Below are 12,500 nucleotides of genomic sequence, written 5' to 3'. Positions count from 1 at the left end.
CACTTAGTATATAATAATTTTGCCAAAAAATATAGTCAATGTCCTGATCTCTGAATCTTAGCAGGTTTAGGTCTGGTTAGTACTTGGATTGGAGACCGCCTGGGAATACCAGGTGCTGTAAGCTTTTTGGACATTTTTCACTTAGTATATAATAATTTTGCCAAAAAATATAGTCAATGCCCGACCTCTGAATATTAGCAGGTTCGGGCATGGTTTACTTCCTGGATGGGAGACTGCCTGGGAATACCAGGTGCTTTAATCATTTGGAAAATTTCACGAATTATATAATAATCTTTCATTAAAAAAATAAAAAAAATAAAAAAAAGTCAATGCCCGATCTCTGAATCTTAGCAGGTTTAGGTCTGGTTAGTACTTGGATGGGAGACCGCCTGGGAATACCAGGTGCTGTAAGCTTTTGGACATTTTTCACTTAGTATATAATAATTTTGCCAAATAATAGAGTCAATGCCCGATCTCTGAATATTAGCAGGTTTGGGCCTGGTTAGTACATGGATGGGAGACTGCCTGGGAATACCAGGCGCTTTAATCATTTGGAAAATTTCACGAATTATATAATAATCTTTCATTAAAAAAATAAAAAAATAAAAAAAAGTCAATGTCCTGATCTCTGAATCTTAGCAGGTTTAGGTCTGGTTAGTACTTGGATGGGAGACCGCCTGGGAATACCAGGTGCTGTAAGCTTTTTGGACATTTTTCACTTAGTATATAATAATTTTGCCAAATAATAGAGTCAATGCCCGATCTCTGAATATTAGCAGGTTTGGGCCTGGTTAGTACATGGATGGGAGACTGCCTGGGAATACCAGGCGCTTTAATCATTTGGAAAATTTCACGAATTATATAATAATCTTCCATAAAAAAACAAAATAAAAAACGAAAGAGTCAATGCCCGATCTCTGAATCTTAGCAGGTTTAGGTCTGGTTAGTACTTTGATGAGAGACTGCCTAGGAATACCAGGTGCTTTAAGCTTTTGGGTTTTCTTTCCTACTTATATAATGTACTGGCGATTAGATTGGCTGCTCTTTAAATAGCCCTCTCTTTGCAGCAGTCTTCGCTTACGGCCATACCAACCTGGCTATGCCCCATCTCGTCTGATCTCGGAAGCTAAGCAGGTTTGGGCCTGGTTAGTACATGGATGGGAGACTGCCTGGGAATACCAGGCGCTTTAATCTTTTGGAAAATTTCACGAATTATATAATAATCTTTCATTAAAAAAAAAAAAAAAAAAAAAAAAAAGTAAATGCCCGATCTCTGAATCTTAGCAGGTTTAGGTCTGGTTAGTACTTTGATGAGAGAATGCCTAGGAATACCAGGTGCTTTAAGCTTTTGGGTTTTCTTTCCTACTTATATAATGTACTGGTGATTAGATTGGTCGGTCTTTAAATAGCCCTCTATTTACAGCAGTCTTGGCTTACGGTCATACCAACCTGGCTATGCCCCATCTCGTCTGATCTCGGAAGCTAAGCAGGTTTGGGCCTGGTTGGTACTTGGATGGGAGACCGCCTCGGAATACCAGGTGCTGTAAGCTTTTTGGACATTTTTCACTTAGTATATAATAATTTTGCCAAAAAATAGAGTCAAAGCCCTGATCTCTGAATCTTAGCAGGTTTAGGTCTGGTTAGTACTTGGATTGGAGACCGCATGGGAATACCAGGTGCTGTAAGCTTTTTGGACATTTTTCACTTAGTATATAATAATTTTGCCAAAAAATATAGTCAATGCCCGACCTCTGAATATTAGCAGGTTCGGGCATGGTTTACTTCATGGATGGGAGACTCTCTGGGAATACCAGGTGCTTTAATCTTTTGGAAAATTTCACGAATTATATAATAATCTTTCATTAAAAAAAAAAAAAAAAAAAAAAGTCAATGCCCGATCTCTGAATCTTAGCAGGTTTAGGTCTGGTTAGTACTTTGATGAGAGACTGCCTAGGAATACCAGGTGCTTTAAGCTTTTGGGTTTTCTTTCCTACTTATATAATGTACTGGTGATTAGATTGGTCAGTCTTTAAATAGCCCTCTCTTTGCAGCAGTCTTGGCTTACGTTCATACCAACCTGGCTATGCCCCATCTCGTCTGATCTCGGAAGCTAAGCAGGTTTGGGCCTGGTTGGTACTTGGATGGTAGACCGCCTCGGAATAACAGGTGCTGTAAGCTTTTTGGAAATTTTTCACTTAGTATATAATAATTTTGCCAAAAAATAGAGTCAATGCCCGATCTCTTAATCTTAGCAGGTTTAGGTCTGGTTAGTACTTTGATGAGAGAATGCCTAGGAATACCAGGTGCTTTAAGCTTTTGGGTTTTCTTTCCTACTTATATAATGTACTGGTGATTAGATTCGTAGGTCTTTAAATAGCCCTCTCTTTGCAGCAGTCTTGGCTTACGGTCATACCAACCTGGCTATGCCCCATCTCGTCTGATCTCGGAAGCTAAGTAGGTTTGGGCCTGGTTGGTACTTGGATGGGAGCCCGCCTCGGAATACCAGGTGCTGTAAGCTTTTTGGACATTTTTCACTTAGTATATAATAATTTTGCCAAAAAATATAGTCAATGTCCTGATCTCTGAATCTTAGCAGGTTTAGGTCTGGTTAGTACTTGGATTGGAGACCGCCTGGGAATACCAGGTGCTGTAAGCTTTTTGGACATTTTTCACTTAGTATATAATAATTTTGCCAAAAAATATAGTCAATGCCCGACCTCTGAATATTAGCAGGTTCGGGAATGGTTTACTTCCTGGATGGGAGACTGCCTGGGAATACCAGGTGCTTTAATCATTTGGAAAATTTCACGAATTATATAATAATCTTTCATTAAAAAAATAAAAAAATAAAAAAAAGTCAATGCCCGATCTCTGAATCTTAGCAGGTTTAGGTCTGGTTAGTACTTGGATGGGAGACCGCCTGGGAATACCAGGTGCTGTAAGCTTTTTGGACATTTTTCACTTAGTATATAATAATTTTGCCAAATAATAGAGTCAATGCCCGATCTCTGAATATTAGCAGGTTTGGGCCTGGTTAGTACATGGATGGGAGACTGCCTGGGAATTCCAGGCGCTTTAATCATTTGGAAAATTTCACGAATTATATAATAATCTTTCATTAAAAAAATAAAAAAATAAAAAAAAGTCAATGTCCTGATCTCTGAATCTTAGCAGGTTTAGGTCTGGTTAGTACTTGGATGGGAGACCGCCTGGGAATACCAGGTGCTGTAAGCTTTTTGGACATTTTTCACTTAGTATATAATAATTTTGCCAAATAATAGAGTCAATGCCCGATCTCTGAATATTAGCAGGTTTGGGCCTGGTTAGTACATGGATGGGAGACTGCCTGGGAATACCAGGCGCTTTAATCATTTGGAAAATTTCACGAATTATATAATAATCTTCCATAAAAAAACAAAATAAAAAACGAAAGAGTCAATGCCCGATCTCTGAATCTTAGCAGGTTTAGGTCTGGTTAGTACTTTGATGAGAGACTGCCTAGGAATACCAGGTGCTTTAAGCTTTTGGGTTTTCTTTCCTACTTATATGATGTACTGGCGATTAGATTGGCTGCTCTTTAAATAGCCCTCTCTTTGCAGCAGTCTTCGCTTACGGCCATACCAACCTGGCTATGCCCCATCTCGTCTGATCTCGGAAGCTAAGCAGGTTTGGGCCTGGTTAGTACATGGATGGGAGACTGCCTGGGAATACCAGGCGCTTTAATCTTTTGGAAAATTTCACGAATTATATAATAATCTTTCATTAAAAAAAAAAAAAAAAAAAAAAAAAGTAAATGCCCGATCTCTGAATCTTAGCAGGTTTAGGTCTGGTTAGTACTTTGATGAGAGAATGCCTAGGAATACCAGGTGCTTTAAGCTTTTGGGTTTTCTTTCCTACTTATATAATGTACTGGTGATTAGATTGGTCGGTCTTTAAATAGCCCTCTATTTACAGCAGTCTTGGCTTACGGTCATACCAACCTGGCTATGCCCCATCTCGTCTGATCTCGGAAGCTAAGCAGGTTTGGGCCTGGTTGGTACTTGGATGGGAGACCGCCTCGGAATACCAGGTGCTGTAAGCTTTTTGGACATTTTTCACTTAGTATATAATAATTTTGCCAAAAAATAGAGTCAAAGCCCTGATCTCTGAATCTTAGCAGGTTTAGGTCTGGTTAGTACTTGGATTGGAGACCGCATGGGAATACCAGGTGCTGTAAGCTTTTTGGACATTTTTCACTTAGTATATAATAATTTTGCCAAAAAATATAGTCAATGCCCGACCTCTGAATATTAGCAGGTTCGGGCATGGTTTACTTCATGGATGGGAGACTCTCTGGGAATACCAGGTGCTTTAATCTTTTGGAAAATTTCACGAATTATATAATAATCCTTCATTAAAAAAAAAAAAAAAAAAAAAAAAAAAGAGTAAATGCCCGATCTCTGAATCTTAGCAGGTTTGGGCCTGGTTAGTACATGGATGGGAGACCGCATGGGAATACCAGGTGCTGTAAGCTTTTTGGAAATTTTCACTTAGTATATAATAATTTTGCCAAAAAATAGAGTCAATGCCCGATCTCTTAATCTTAGCAGGTTTAGGTCTGGTTAGTACTTTGATGAGAGACTGCCTAGGAATACCAGGTGCTTTTAGCTTTCGGGTTTTCTTTCCTACTTATATAATGTACTGGTGATTAGATTGGTCGGTCTTTAAATAGCCCTCTCTTTGCAGCAGTCTTGGCTTACGGTCATACCAACCTGGCTATGCCCAACTCGTCTGATCTCGGAAGCTAAGCAGGTTTGGGCCTGGTTGGTACTTGGATGGGAGACCGCCTCGGAATACCAGGTGCTGTAAGATTTTTGGACATTTTTCACTTAGTATATAATAAATTTTCCAAAAAATAGAGTCAATGCCCTGATCTCTGAATCTTAGCAGGTTTAGGTCTGGTTAGTACTTGGATGGGAGACCGCCTCGGAATACCAGGCGCTGTAAGCTTTTTGGACATTTTTCACTTAGTATATAATAATTTTACCAAAAAATATAGTCAATGCCCGACCTCTGAATATTAGCAGGTTCGGGCATGGTTTACTTCATGGATGGGAGACTGCCTGGGAATACCAGGTGCTTTAATCTTTTGGAAAATTTCACGAATTATATAATAATCTTTCATTAAAAAAAAAAAAAAAAAAAAAAAGTCAATGCCCGATCTCTGAATCTTAGCAGGTTTAGGTCTGGTTAGTACTTTGATGAGAGAATGCCTAGGAATACCAGGTGCTTTAAGCTTTCGGGTTTTCTTTCCTACTTATATAATGTACTGGTGATTAGATTGGTCGGTCTTTAAATAGCCCTCTCTTTGCAGCAGTCTTGGCTTACGGTCATACCAACCTGGCTATGCCCCATCTCGTCTGATCTCGGAAGCTAAGCAGGTTTGGGCCTGGTTGGTACTTGGATGGGAGACCGCCTGGGAATACCAGGTGCTTTAATCTTTTGGAAAATTTCACGAATTATATAATAATCTTTCATTAAAAAAAAAAAAAAAAAAAAAAAGTCAATGCCCGATCTCTGAATATTAGCAGGTTTAGGTCTGGTTAGTACTTTGATGAGAGAATGCCTAGGAATACCAGGTGCTTTAAGCTTTTGGGTTTTCTTTCCTACTTATATAATGTACTGGTGATTAGATTCGTCGGTCTTTAAATAGCCCTCTCTTTGCAGCAGTCTTGGCTTACGGTCATACCAACCTGGCTATGCCCCATCTCGTCTGATCTCGGAAGCTAAGTAGGTTTGGGCCTGGTTGGTACTTGGATGGGAGCCCGCCTCGGAATACCAGGTGCTGTAAGCTTTTTGGACATTTTTCACTTAGTATATAATAATTTTGCCAAAAAATATAGTCAATGTCCTGATCTCTGAATCTTAGCAGGTTTAGGTCTGGTTAGTACTTGGATTGGAGACCGCCTGGGAATACCAGGTGCTGTAAGCTTTTTGGACATTTTTCACTTAGTATATAATAATTTTGCCAAAAAATATAGTCAATGCCCGACCTCTGAATATTAGCAGGTTCGGGCATGGTTTACTTCCTGGATGGGAGACTGCCTGGGAATACCAGGTGCTTTAATCATTTGGAAAATTTCACGAATTATATAATAATCTTTCATTAAAAAAATAAAAAAAATAAAAAAAAGTCAATGCCCGATCTCTGAATCTTAGCAGGTTTAGGTCTGGTTAGTACTTGGATGGGAGACCGCCTGGGAATACCAGGTGCTGTAAGCTTTTTGGACATTTTTCACTTAGTATATAATAATTTTGCCAAATAATAGAGTCAATGCCCGATCTCTGAATATTAGCAGGTTTGGGCCTGGTTAGTACATGGATGGGAGACTGCCTGGGAATACCAGGCGCTTTAATCATTTGGAAAATTTCACGAATTATATAATAATCTTTCATTAAAAAAATAAAAAAATAAAAAAAAGTCAATGTCCTGATCTCTGAATCTTAGCAGGTTTAGGTCTGGTTAGTACTTGGATGGGAGACCGCCTGGGAATACCAGGTGCTGTAAGCTTTTTGGACATTTTTCACTTAGTATATAATAATTTTGCCAAATAATAGAGTCAATGCCCGATCTCTGAATATTAGCAGGTTTGGGCCTGGTTAGTACATGGATGGGAGACTGCCTGGGAATACCAGGCGCTTTAATCATTTGGAAAATTTCACGAATTATATAATAATCTTCCATAAAAAAACAAAATAAAAAACGAAAGAGTCAATGCCCGATCTCTGAATCTTAGCAGGTTTAGGTCTGGTTAGTACTTTGATGAGAGACTGCCTAGGAATACCAGGTGCTTTAAGCTTTTGGGTTTTCTTTCCTACTTATATAATGTACTGGCGATTAGATTGGCTGCTCTTTAAATAGCCCTCTCTTTGCAGCAGTCTTCGCTTACGGCCATACCAACCTGGCTATGCCCCATCTCGTCTGATCTCGGAAGCTAAGCAGGTTTGGGCCTGGTTAGTACATGGATGGGAGACTGCCTGGGAATACCAGGCGCTTTAATCTTTTGGAAAATTTCACGAATTATATAATAATCTTTCATTAAAAAAAAAAAAAAAAAAAAAAAAAAGTAAATGCCCGATCTCTGAATCTTAGCAGGTTTAGGTCTGGTTAGTACTTTGATGAGAGAATGCCTAGGAATACCAGGTGCTTTAAGCTTTTGGGTTTTCTTTCCTACTTATATAATGTACTGGTGATTAGATTGGTCGGTCTTTAAATAGCCCTCTATTTACAGCAGTCTTGGCTTACGGTCATACCAACCTGGCTATGCCCCATCTCGTCTGATCTCGGAAGCTAAGCAGGTTTGGGCCTGGTTGGTACTTGGATGGGAGACCGCCTCGGAATACCAGGTGCTGTAAGCTTTTTGGACATTTTTCACTTAGTATATAATAATTTTGCCAAAAAATAGAGTCAAAGCCCTGATCTCTGAATCTTAGCAGGTTTAGGTCTGGTTAGTACTTGGATTGGAGACCGCATGGGAATACCAGGTGCTGTAAGCTTTTTGGACATTTTTCACTTAGTATATAATAATTTTGCCAAAAAATATAGTCAATGCCCGACCTCTGAATATTAGCAGGTTCGGGCATGGTTTACTTCATGGATGGGAGACTCTCTGGGAATACCAGGTGCTTTAATCTTTTGGAAAATTTCACGAATTATATAATAATCCTTCATTAAAAAAAAAAAAAAAAAAAAAAAAAGAGTCAATGCCCGATCTCTGAATCTTAGCAGGTTTGGGCCTGGTTAGTACATGGATGGGAGACTGCCTGGGAATACCAGGTGCTTTAATCTTTTGGAAAATTTCACGAATTATATAATAATCCTTCATTAAAAAAAAAAAAAAAAAAAAAAGAGTCAATGCCCGATCTCTGAATCTTAGCAGGTTTGGGCCTGGTTAGTACATGGATGGGAGACCGCATGGGAATACCAGGTGCTGTAAGCTTTTTGGAAATTTTTCACTTAGTATATAATAATTTTGCCAAAAAATAGAGTCAATGCCCGATCTCTTAATCTTAGCAGGTTTAGGTCTGGTTAGTACTTTGATGAGAGACTGCCTAGGAATACCAGGTGCTTTTAGCTTTCGGGTTTTCTTTCCTACTTATATAATGTACTGGTGATTAGATTGGTCGGTCTTTAAATAGCCCTCTCTTTGCAGCAGTCTTGGCTTACGGTCATACCAACCTGGCTATGCCCAACTCGTCTGATCTCGGAAGCTAAGCAGGTTTGGGCCTGGTTGGTACTTGGATGGGAGACCGCCTCGGAATACCAGGTGCTGAAAGCTTTTTGGACATTTTTCACTTAGTATATAATAAATTTTCCAAAAAATAGAGTCAATGCCCTGATCTCTGAATCTTAGCAGGTTTAGGTCTGGTTAGTACTTGGATGGGAGACCGCCTCGGAATACCAGGCGCTGTAAGCTTTTTGGACATTTTTCACTTAGTATATAATAATTTTACCAAAAATATAGTCAATGCCCGACCTCTGAATATTAGCAGGTTCGGGCATGGTTTACTTCATGGATGGGAGACTGCCTGGGAATACCAGGTGCTTTAATCTTTTGGAAAATTTCACGAATTATATAATAATCTTTCATTAAAAAAAAAAAAAAAAAAAAAAAAAAGTCAATGCCCGATCTCTGAATCTTAGCAGGTTTAGGTCTGGTTAGTACTTTGATGAGAGAATGCCTAGGAATACCAGGTGCTTTAAGCTTTCGGGTTTTCTTTCCTACTTATATAATGTACTGGTGATTAGATTGGTCGGTCTTTAAATAGCCCTCTCTTTGCAGCAGTCTTGGCTTACGGTCATACCAACCTGGCTATGCCCCATCTCGTCTGATCTCGGAAGCTAAGCAGGTTTGGGCCTGGTTGGTACTTGGATGGGAGACCGCCTGGGAATACCAGGTGCTTTAATCTTTTGGAAAATTTCACGAATTATATAATAATCTTTCATTAAAAAAAAAAAAAAAAAAAAAAAAGTCAATGCCCGATCTCTGAATATTAGCAGGTTTAGGTCTGGTTAGTACTTTGATGAGAGAATGCCTAGGAATACCAGGTGCTTTAAGCTTTCGGGTTTTCTTTCCTACTTATATAATGTACTGGTGATTAGATTGGTCGGTCTTTAAATAGCCCTCTCTTTGCAACAGTCTTGGCTTACGGTCATACCAACCTGGCTATGCCCCATCTCGTCTGATCTCGGAAGCTAAGCAGGTTTGGGCCTGGTTGGTACTTGGATGGGAGACCGCCTCGGAATACCAGGTGCTGTAAGCTTTTTGGACATTTTTCACTTAGTATATAATAATTTTGCAAAAAAATAGAGTCAATGCCCTGATCTCTGAATCTTAGCAGTTTTAGGTCAGGTTAGTACTTGGATGGGAGACCGCCTCGGAATACCAGGCGCTGTAAGCTTTTTGGACATTTTTCACTTAGTATATAATAATTTTGCCAAAAAATATAGTCAATGCCCGACCTCTGAATATTAGCAGGTTCGGGCATGGTTTACTTCCTGGATGGGAGACTGCCTGGGAATACCAGGTGCTTTAATCTTTTGGAAAATTTCACGAATTATATAATAATCTTTCATTAAAAAAAAAAAAAAAAAAAAAAGTCAATGCCCGATCTCTGAATCTTAGCAGGTTTAGGTCTGGTTAGTACTTTGATGAGAGACTGCCTAGGAATACCAGGTGCTTTAAGCTTTTGGGTTTTCTTTCCTACTTATATAATGTACTGGTGATTAGATTGGTCAGTCTTTAAATAGCCCTCTCTTTGCAGCAGTCTTGGCTTACGTTCATACCAACCTGGCTATGCCCCATCTCGTCTGATCTCGGAAGCTAAGCAGGTTTGGGCCTGGTTGGTACTTGGATGGTAGACCGCCTCGGAATAACAGGTGCTGTAAGCTTTTTGGAAATTTTTCACTTAGTATATAATAATTTTGCCAAAAAATAGAGTCAATGCCCGATCTCTTAATCTTAGCAGGTTTAGGTCTGGTTAGTACTTTGATGAGAGAATGCCTAGGAATACCAGGTGCTTTAAGCTTTTGGGTTTTCTTTCCTACTTATATAATGTACTGGTGATTAGATTCGTCGGTCTTTAAATAGCCCTCTCTTTGCAGCAGTCTTGGCTTACGGTCATACCAACCTGGCTATGCCCCATCTCGTCTGATCTCGGAAGCTAAGTAGGTTTGGGCCTGGTTGGTACTTGGATGGGAGCCCGCCTCGGAATACCAGGTGCTGTAAGCTTTTTGGACATTTTTCACTTAGTATATAATAATTTTGCCAAAAAATATAGTCAATGTCCTGATCTCTGAATCTTAGCAGGTTTAGGTCTGGTTAGTACTTGGATTGGAGACCGCCTGGGAATACCAGGTGCTGTAAGCTTTTTGGACATTTTTCACTTAGTATATAATAATTTTGCCAAAAAATATAGTCAATGCCCGACCTCTGAATATTAGCAGGTTCGGGAATGGTTTACTTCCTGGATGGGAGACTGCCTGGGAATACCAGGTGCTTTAATCATTTGGAAAATTTCACGAATTATATAATAATCTTTCATTAAAAAAATAAAAAAATAAAAAAAAAGTCAATGCCCGATCTCTGAATCTTAGCAGGTTTAGGTCTGGTTAGTACTTGGATGGGAGACCGCCTGGGAATACCAGGTGCTGTAAGCTTTTTGGACATTTTTCACTTAGTATATAATAATTTTGCCAAATAATAGAGTCAATGCCCGATCTCTGAATATTAGCAGGTTTGGGCCTGGTTAGTACATGGATGGGAGACTGCCTGGGAATTCCAGGCGCTTTAATCATTTGGAAAATTTCACGAATTATATAATAATCTTTCATTAAAAAAATAAAAAAATAAAAAAAAGTCAATGTCCTGATCTCTGAATCTTAGCAGGTTTAGGTCTGGTTAGTACTTGGATGGGAGACCGCCTGGGAATACCAGGTGCTGTAAGCTTTTTGGACATTTTTCACTTAGTATATAATAATTTTGCCAAATAATAGAGTCAATGCCCGATCTCTGAATATTAGCAGGTTTGGGCCTGGTTAGTACATGGATGGGAGACTGCCTGGGAATACCAGGCGCTTTAATCATTTGGAAAATTTCAACGAATTATATAATAATCTTCCATAAAAAAACAAAATAAAAAACGAAAGAGTCAATGCCCGATCTCTGAATCTTAGCAGGTTTAGGTCTGGTTAGTACTTTGATGAGAGACTGCCTAGGAATACCAGGTGCTTTAAGCTTTTGGGTTTTCTTTCCTACTTATATGATGTACTGGCGATTAGATTGGCTGCTCTTTAAATAGCCCTCTCTTTGCAGCAGTCTTCGCTTACGGCCATACCAACCTGGCTATGCCCCATCTCGTCTGATCTCGGAAGCTAAGCAGGTTTGGGCCTGGTTAGTACATGGATGGGAGACTGCCTGGGAATACCAGGCGCTTTAATCTTTTGGAAAATTTCACGAATTATATAATAATCTTTCATTAAAAAAAAAAAAAAAAAAAAAAAGTCAATGCCCGATCTCTGAATCTTAGCAGGTTTAGGTCTGGTTAGTACTTTGATGAGAGACTGCCTAGGAATACCAGGTGCTTTAAGCTTTTGGGTTTTCTTTCCTACTTATATAATGTACTGGTGATTAGATTGGTCAGTCTTTAAATAGCCCTCTCTTTGCAGCAGTCTTGGCTTACGTTCATACCAACCTGGCTATGCCCCATCTCGTCTGATCTCGGAAGCTAAGCAGGTTTGGGCCTGGTTGGTACTTGGATGGTAGACCGCCTCGGAATAACAGGTGCTGTAAGCTTTTTGGAAATTTTTCACTTAGTATATAATAATTTTGCCAAAAAATAGAGTTCAATGCCCGATCTCTTAATCTAGCAGGTTTAGGTCTGGTTAGTACTTTGATGAGAGAATGCCTAGGAATACCAGGTGCTTTAAGCTTTTTGGGTTTTCTTTCCTACTTATATAATGTACTGGTGATTAGATTCGTCGGTCTTTAAATAGCCCTCTCTTTGCAGCAGTCTTGGCTTACGGTCATACCAACCTGGCTATGCCCCATCTCGTCTGATCTCGGAAGCTAAGCAGGTTTGGGCCTGGGTTGGTACTTGGATGGGAGACCGCCTCGAATACCAGGTGCTGTAAGCTTTTTGGACATTTTTCACTTAGTATATAATAATTTTGCCAAAAAATAGAGTCAAGCCCTGATCTCTGAATCTTAGCAGGTTTTGGTCTGGTTAGTACTTGGATTGGAGACCGCCTCGGAATACCAGGTGCTGTAAGCTTTTTGGACATTTTTCACTTAGTATATAATAATTTTGCCAAAAATATAGTCAATGCCCGACCTCTTGAATATTAGCAGGTTCGGGCATGGTTTACTTCATGATGGATGGGAGACTGCCTGGGAATACCAGGTGCTTTAATCTTTTGGAAAATTTCACGAATTATATAATAATCTTTCATTAAAAAAAAA

At 39.3% G+C, this 12,500-nt stretch overlaps 4 non-coding genes and 15 pseudogenes across 4 annotated transcripts; all 19 read left to right on the top strand.

The window, feature by feature from the left end:
• The first annotated feature begins 1,075 nt into the window (after positions 1-1,075).
• Positions 1,076-1,194, top strand: LOC113089350 (uncharacterized; annotated as a pseudogene).
• Positions 1,195-1,431: 237 nt separating this feature from the next.
• LOC113089361 (5S ribosomal RNA) lies at positions 1,432-1,550 on the top strand. The gene has a single exon (XR_003286454.1). It is a non-coding gene; the product is annotated as a 5S ribosomal RNA (ribosomal RNA).
• Positions 1,551-2,059: 509 nt separating this feature from the next.
• On the top strand, positions 2,060-2,178 carry LOC113089355 (uncharacterized; annotated as a pseudogene).
• A 221-nt stretch (positions 2,179-2,399) lies between these two features.
• On the top strand, positions 2,400-2,518 carry LOC113089342 (uncharacterized; annotated as a pseudogene).
• A 1,089-nt stretch (positions 2,519-3,607) lies between these two features.
• On the top strand, positions 3,608-3,726 carry LOC113089349 (uncharacterized; annotated as a pseudogene).
• A 236-nt stretch (positions 3,727-3,962) lies between these two features.
• Positions 3,963-4,081, top strand: LOC113089359 (5S ribosomal RNA). The gene has a single exon (XR_003286453.1). It is a non-coding gene; the product is annotated as a 5S ribosomal RNA (ribosomal RNA).
• Positions 4,082-4,733: 652 nt separating this feature from the next.
• LOC113089357 (uncharacterized) lies at positions 4,734-4,851 on the top strand (annotated as a pseudogene).
• Positions 4,852-5,361: 510 nt separating this feature from the next.
• LOC113089338 (uncharacterized) lies at positions 5,362-5,480 on the top strand (annotated as a pseudogene).
• Positions 5,481-5,714: 234 nt separating this feature from the next.
• LOC113089341 (uncharacterized) lies at positions 5,715-5,833 on the top strand (annotated as a pseudogene).
• Positions 5,834-6,923: 1,090 nt separating this feature from the next.
• On the top strand, positions 6,924-7,042 carry LOC113089346 (uncharacterized; annotated as a pseudogene).
• Positions 7,043-7,279: 237 nt separating this feature from the next.
• Positions 7,280-7,398, top strand: LOC113089348 (5S ribosomal RNA). Its single transcript, XR_003286452.1, has one exon. It is a non-coding gene; the product is annotated as a 5S ribosomal RNA (ribosomal RNA).
• An 802-nt stretch (positions 7,399-8,200) lies between these two features.
• LOC113089360 (uncharacterized) lies at positions 8,201-8,318 on the top strand (annotated as a pseudogene).
• Positions 8,319-8,830: 512 nt separating this feature from the next.
• On the top strand, positions 8,831-8,949 carry LOC113089337 (uncharacterized; annotated as a pseudogene).
• Positions 8,950-9,184: 235 nt separating this feature from the next.
• LOC113089336 (5S ribosomal RNA) lies at positions 9,185-9,303 on the top strand. The gene has a single exon (XR_003286451.1). It is a non-coding gene; the product is annotated as a 5S ribosomal RNA (ribosomal RNA).
• Positions 9,304-9,812: 509 nt separating this feature from the next.
• Positions 9,813-9,931, top strand: LOC113089354 (uncharacterized; annotated as a pseudogene).
• A 221-nt stretch (positions 9,932-10,152) lies between these two features.
• Positions 10,153-10,271, top strand: LOC113089340 (uncharacterized; annotated as a pseudogene).
• Positions 10,272-11,362: 1,091 nt separating this feature from the next.
• LOC113089345 (uncharacterized) lies at positions 11,363-11,481 on the top strand (annotated as a pseudogene).
• A 234-nt stretch (positions 11,482-11,715) lies between these two features.
• Positions 11,716-11,834, top strand: LOC113089353 (uncharacterized; annotated as a pseudogene).
• Positions 11,835-12,056: 222 nt separating this feature from the next.
• LOC113089352 (uncharacterized) lies at positions 12,057-12,175 on the top strand (annotated as a pseudogene).
• Positions 12,176-12,500: the final 325 nt, after the last annotated feature.

This window comes from Carassius auratus, unplaced genomic scaffold, assembly GCF_003368295.1.
Source record: "Carassius auratus strain Wakin unplaced genomic scaffold, ASM336829v1 scaf_tig00049330, whole genome shotgun sequence".
Classification (NCBI taxonomy): Eukaryota; Metazoa; Chordata; class Actinopteri; order Cypriniformes; family Cyprinidae; genus Carassius; species Carassius auratus.
This window is presented reverse-complemented; position numbering and strand designations above follow the sequence as displayed.